This window comes from Teleopsis dalmanni, chromosome 1, assembly GCF_002237135.1.
Source record: "Teleopsis dalmanni isolate 2A chromosome 1, ASM223713v2, whole genome shotgun sequence".
Classification (NCBI taxonomy): domain Eukaryota; kingdom Metazoa; phylum Arthropoda; class Insecta; order Diptera; family Diopsidae; genus Teleopsis; species Teleopsis dalmanni.
The window spans coordinates 73903948-73911353 of NC_051846.1; positions in this window are offsets into that span (position 1 = coordinate 73903948).

The following is a 7406-nucleotide window of genomic DNA, read 5'->3' on the forward strand; positions in this document are numbered from 1 at the left end:
TCTGTTAAAGCTATGGGCTTGGGTTATTGATGTTGGCAGTGTCAATAGTTTTGGCAGACTTTGTGGTGAAAGTATTAATGAATGAGTAAATTTAACCAAATTACCTTTAATTATTATTACTACGCTCCATTGACTCATGTGTAGTAACTAAACAGCCAACAAACAGTTGTAATTGATTTAATGTTGTTGTACGATAATTAAATTCGTATCAATAATGAATAATGAAGGTGAGATGAATTGGAAATAAGTATCCTTGGCCGGTAAATAAAGTAATTAACCAACATCAAATTTTGCTGAAGACCACTTTCAAATAAATTTTTAAATTATTGCATTAATTATTCATTTACATATTAAAGTATTTTATAATAATATTTAAAGACAAAACAAAATAAATATTTGTAATTGAATCCTTTTTTTATAACTTGTATTAATTCAGATGGCTTATATGACATTAAAAACTTATTTTTATATTTACAGAACAAAATAGGCATTAAATATTCAAATAAAAACAAATGCACCAAAGCCGGCAAAAAAACAATCGTCCTAGCAGCATAGCACATGATAGGTCTCACACCTAGACCTAATTTCGACAAATTCTATGAAATATAATAGATTAAAATTTGGAAAACCTACTCCTTCTAATAAGTGTAGCGAAAACAAGGACCAGAAAAGAAAGCTGTGATAATCAAAGATTAGATTTCATTGATCTGATTAGCTGTAAGTTATGAGGCTTCGTTTACAGAACCCAGATGAGCCTAAACATTACATTGATTTGTTGTAAATATTATGTACTATATTGTGTAGTAAGTAGTTTTTAATAATCCAAAGAAAACCTCTTTTGGTCAAAATAAGTTTTGCAATTCTAAGACATCTTCCAACTTTAAACTCTATGGGCCCCGAAGGCTTTCAAATTAAACCATAAGTGCAAATTGTCGGTTTCTACTGCAGTAATACATTTATATTTAGAGCACTGTTCTGAACAAAAATTGAACTTATATAGAAATTATATATATAATTTGGTTCAACACCGTACAGTTCGATCACATAGTTATATACATTTCTCTAGAGTTTTTAAAACTTTAACAAATAAAAGTGGAGTGTGTATGTATTTTTATTTATAAGCCTAAAAGCATGTTTTTTATTTAAAATCCACAATGCACCATCATCTTATATACATGTGAGATTAAGGATATAGAACAAATTTTTTGGGCTGCTTTCCAGTATAGCGAGGTATTTGTAATATATTTTAATGGTCACAATGTAATCTTATAAAAATGTAATATAATACATGAAACGGTTCTCAGTTAGTCAAGATCAAATTATTGTAAATGTTCAATTTAATGAATCGTTTCTTGCACAGCTTATTCGTTTAGTCGAATAAATACATTAAATAAAGCAAAATAACTATCAGAAATTCAGTATTAACTTTATTAAAATAACTTTTTTAAAAAAACCTAAATTCAATTTTTTATAAGAATCTTTTCTGAATTCATTATTTTGTATTTTATATAAAATATATCTTTTCTATAACATAGGTTTCTAAAGTCCTTAGTATTCAAAGGATTATTCTGGAGCATTTTAGATATCTACAAACACGTTTGCAGGCATCAACTTCTTTCACATATATAGAGATCAATTTCGAATACTCGTAAATAAGTTTGAGTGTTTTTTTAAGTTCTCTCATATAAAATTTTAATTACTACCTATCTAACACAAATGATAAATTCAAATAATACAAAAGGAAAAAATGCAAAGAAATTAGTATTTGTTGTAATCCTAATATTGTTGGAAAAATTAAAAACTTAGTGGAAGAAAAACTTTTTTATAATATTATATATGTATTTTCATGACAAAAAATAATATATTACTTTTGAATCGGGTTTATTGATCAGGTAATTAAAACACGAATCAATATCTTTCAAACAGTCTATTTTAATCAAATAAACTTCTCATATTTTAACTAATTTCGGTAGATCTTCGGGTAATTCAATATTCATGTTAATACTTTTTAGTAAAATAAACTATATTAATAGTATTATCTTGACTTACATGAAGTTTGTGAGCACAATTTCTTTTCAATAAGATTTTAAGAGATTTTATTATTTTTATATATATATTGCCAAAAAATTGCACAAAATAATAAGTCTATAATATCAGAAGAATTTTCTAAATTTATTATAGATTTCATTTCAGTATGAAATTATAATTGTTTTGATATATTTGCCAAGAGAATATTATATATTACGATTCACTTTTGTTTTACAAATTAAAGATCGCACTTTTTCAAACAAATAATAATATTTGCTAGACTTTATAAACATACATACAAATATATATATATAGACTTTATATATGCTAGACGTTATAAACAAATATATATATATATATATATATATATATTTACATATATCTGTCTATCCAATATAGTATCCCATATTATATATTATAAATTATCCCCTGTCCCATTTTATGTACATTTATCATTTTATTTATATATCACTTATATATATTTGAATTTCATATTTACTTATTTATTTATTTATTGATTTTGCTTATTTATTTTTTATATATTTTAAAAAAAATATTATCTTGAACATAATATAAATAAACATTTTTATCATTTTGCCGGTGAGATCAGAAGAAATAAAAATGTTACACTTTAGATCTTTAAAAGTTAAATAATTGTATAATTAAATTTTTGTAATAATTTTCTAGCAAAACAATAAATTTTATGATGTTTCCCTTATTTAGTTTTCATTCATTTATTTATTGCATTATTCATTGAATTGATTTTTAACATCAATTTTAATGAAAGAAACTAAATTCGTAATACAAACTATTGTTTTCAATAGAAAGGCTTTTATCGCACATTAGTGAAATTGCAACAACAAAATTTTTATTTGTATTATGTTTCGAGTATTGCCAAATATCGATTTCCAGTGGTCTTGAAATTATTTTTTATATTTGATTATTCGTAAATAATTTTTTGAGACTGCAAGTACCAGGAATCGAAATCGTGCCCTGCCAAATTTAAAGCTCAGAGTCAGCGTTCATTAGCCAACTGACTCAGAGCCGTATTTAACTTATATGTTCGAGTTTGGAGTTTTGTTAATTTGTTGTAAAATTTCATCTGCAAATTCACTTGATGTGTTATATTAGAACGAAATCAACAACCAACTGTAGAATAGTTAAATTAATTAATTATATTTGTTGATTTTTAATTGTTAAATTTAATTACTATCAATTGTAGAGGCATCATTTATTGTATGATTTTATTACTCTCTTTTGATATTTAATTCGTTGATATTTAATTGATTAAATAATTATTTAATTTAATTTAATTTATTTATATGTATATATATTTATCTTTATTTATTGTTAAAATGTTATTATATGTTTTAATTGTTTATTTGAAGAATTAATTTTATTCATTTATTTAATTTATGTTTTTTAGTTTATGTATAAAATTCCACCACACTAGGCTTTGCATTTGGTCATACAATGTTAAAATATCTGAGTTCCAGAATGTTTTATTTTATTGATTCTTTTTTTATTACTTTATTTATTTTTAAATTCGTTTCGCAGCAATAGAAAATGGGTGTCCTAACATATAGTTTATATACAACTAGTTAAGTGCATCATTCATGAACTAGAAGTAATGAACTCCAATGTAAGGAAAAACCAAAAAAGTTATTGCCTCGTTAGGAAGACCGATGGCTACCGTGACAGGCTCCATTCAGAGTAAACTACTTACAGCTACCACAAACGGAATACTATTTTATGAAGCGAAATTTGGACACACGATCTAAAGGTCAAATACAGAAGAAAAGTTTACGTAGCTTCAACGTACCAAACCATATCCGAAGAGATCTTTGCTCCGCTGAGAGCAAAGATCAGCAAATAATTGAGTCGACATCCAAAACAAGAGGGAAAATACTTTCAGGGTTGGTAACCCTGAAACGATCCCGTTGGGAATCTCGTAGAGATTTCTATAGGAATTCTTGTAGGGATGCCCGTAGGGAGATTCGTAGAGATTTCCGTAGGGAAATTCGTGGGCATTCCCATAGGGAAATGCGTAGAGATTCCCATAGGGAGATTCGTAAAGATTCCCGTAGGGAGATTCGTAGGGTTTCCCGTAGGGAGATTCGTAGGGTTTCCCGTAGGGAGATTCGTAGGGTTTCCCGTAGGGAGATTCGTAGGGTTTCCCGTAGGGATTCTCATAGAAATTCTCGTAGAGATTTTAACAGGAATTCACGTATAGCTTTCCGCAATAATTCACGTAGAGATTTCCGCAGGGATTCACGTAGATATTCCCGTAGTGATTCACGTAGAAATTGCCACAAGGATTTCCGTAGAATTTTAGAGATTCAGCTTCTTCGCTAGCTTGGTCATGTCGTGAGAAAGAAAGAAAACGCTCCGGCTAGAAAGGTGTTAATCTAGTACCCGCAGGTGGAAAACGCGTTTGAGGACGTCCCTATCTTCGGTGGAAGGGCCAGGTACACAACTATTTGGGGCACTCGGTATTACCAACTGGCGACAGTAAGCAAGTAATCGGGCTGGCTGGCGGAGGCTACTCTCCGCGGCCAACAAAACCTAAAAAAATAATATAAAATTTATATATTATTTGATCTTATATAAAATTCCTATTCATCTATTATTAATTTAATATTGCATATTTTTTAATATTTTGTTTCGTCTCAAATTGATCTGACCATCAATCATAAATTAAATACACCAAAACTTGTCTTTAAGTTTTGAGCTACTAAATTGAACTAAATTAACTTATGTATCTTCTATATTTTATTTTACAAAATTATTTGTTTTTCTTATTTAAATCTATTTATCACTATTTTAAATTAAATTATTATCGCTTAAATTAAATAAACCAAAAATTATTTTAATTACTTAATTTTTTTAATCAATTTTTCCCCTATTTGTTCTGCTTTGTCTTATTAAAAGTCTGTGAAGCGTGAACCGGAAAATATCACAATGTCTTTATGTTCGAACCACAACACAATTTCATATCGTTTCAAAAAAGTATTGAAGCTCAACAATTAGTTTCTGTATTGATATAAAAAGATACTTTTCTAATGTAGAAAAGTATCTGCGATTTATAAGCAGAAATGTTGTACGGTAGACCAATAAAAATGTCTGGCGTCTGCCAAAATTTCGTGCTTTATTCCTACGAATTCGACTTTAGACCACAAGCGAAGATACTACTCATGTTTTTTATTTTAATTGAATTTAATTTGCAGGTGTTGATACATTTACATATTTTTCTTTTGTTTATAAATAATAATATATTTAGTTTTGCACTGAGATTTTGTAAGTGAAAAAATAAAGCAAGCAATACATCATTTAAAAATGGGTGTGTGCGCCATAAACTTTGAAATGCATGAACGTTTAATATCTTATTACACAATAATAAATGAGATAATTTTACACTACCCATATGTTTTCAAATCTGGAAATATTTATCAATTAATATCAATTAATCAAAAAAAAAATAAAACAGTCGTTTCTTTCTTTAAACAGATAGACCACATCTTTTTAAGTAATATAATAAGCTTTTAAAAAACCATATTTTTATGAAATTGCTTTAAATCGTTTTTTTTTTCTATCTAAATTCAATAAATGAAAACTATTAAAAAATATTGTATTAGAGTTAAATCGTTAAGAAAATATGATCTAAAAATTTACTTAACATAAACAGATAAGAAAAAATTTAATTCGTAGATTATTAAGATATTAGCAGATTCTATTCATATTCAAAACATTGATATATATATTGATGAAATACCTTCACTCGCAATAAGATATTAATGCAATCTGTTTTAATTAAGTCAATATAAAAAGTATTTATTTCATAGATATGGCTGGGTAGCACTATTACGATAATTTACAATATTACAATATATGTTGTACATTACTGTCACACATCCAAGACATTATATATTTAGTTTCATTTCACAGTATAGATCGTCCAACAACCGCTAAATGTGTTTAAATTGTGTAAACTTACTACAAAACTGGTTATGGTTTTCCAAAACTGGTTTGCACTTGGATATGATAACAAACAAAATTGTAGTATCTAACAACTGAAGTAGTGGAAATCCATACGTAACTGTGGAAAGACCATTGCATCTATAAAAAGTCACTATTTGGTTTTGTATTTGATCTGGAGGTTAGACAGGTCAGTTGTTTTCAGAAAATGACAAAAGTATAAAACAAATCGTCAATTTTGCGCGCTAGAGTTATATAATTACCAATTTTATTTGACATAAAACTAAAGAAATGGATGTGAAAGATATGTTGATTACTAATTTTTTGCCGAAAAATGGAAGAAATGGATCTTTTTTAAAAGAACAGTGCCATACATATGTCACATAAAACTATTTTTTTGATGACGTTTAATGTGAATTATCATCACTGCATATTTTTTTTTTTTCAATTTTGAAGAAGGATCATATTTATGCGCAGAATTCTCAAACACTTGACTTTTGCGTACATGTTGACCAACAAGTATCAAGTTATAGTCGTGCTATTGCCAGCTATATGTCGATTTTTTGTCAAAAAGTACCTCAAAAGGATCCAGAGCTATAAAAACCTACATAGAAAGTATTTAAATTATATAATTCACATATAATGATAACATTTAAACAATGTATTGAAATAAAAATTTAATCAAAACCTTAATTAGGAGTGTGTTATATTTAATTTTACTTTTAATTTTGATCTAAATTCTACTATCTTTTTAAAAATACTTGTTATAATTATTAGATTAGATTATTCAAGAAAATGCAAATAAATATTGTAATTGATTTCTTTGCTTTCTTAAAATTTCTATATAAAACTTAAAACACTTCTTGAATTTTATAGTAGGATTCCTTGAAGATTCCCAAAGCTAAGCGTTGCCGAAACATTATTCAGAAAGTTTTTCAATACATGCCCTTCCTTTGGAAATAACACTTTTTAAGAGGTCCCTAAGGAGTGTTTTGTTCCTAAATAGGAGTGACTATTTAGTGACTACTCTTAAAAGACTATTTTAAGACTCTATTTTAGGTGGTTTTTAGTTAGGCAGGAAACACTTTAAATTAAAAGGTTACTAACTTCTTCCAAAAATATTTACTAGTCTAAAATACTAGTCTAAAAGCATTATATAAAAATTATTACTGATTGTTTTACAGTTATATGTTTGCTAGTAATTTTTCATGATATAACGTCACAATACTCCACAATACTAATTTAATAATTGCTGTTGCTAATAATACTAATCACTTACCATCACTTTTAATATGGATGCACTTATGGGTGTCAGTTTTCCATTAGTCATAATTTCTTTTTATTCGTAAACGTTTTCATACCGATCTTTAAACACATTACCTTAAATATTAAGTACCAGGGAA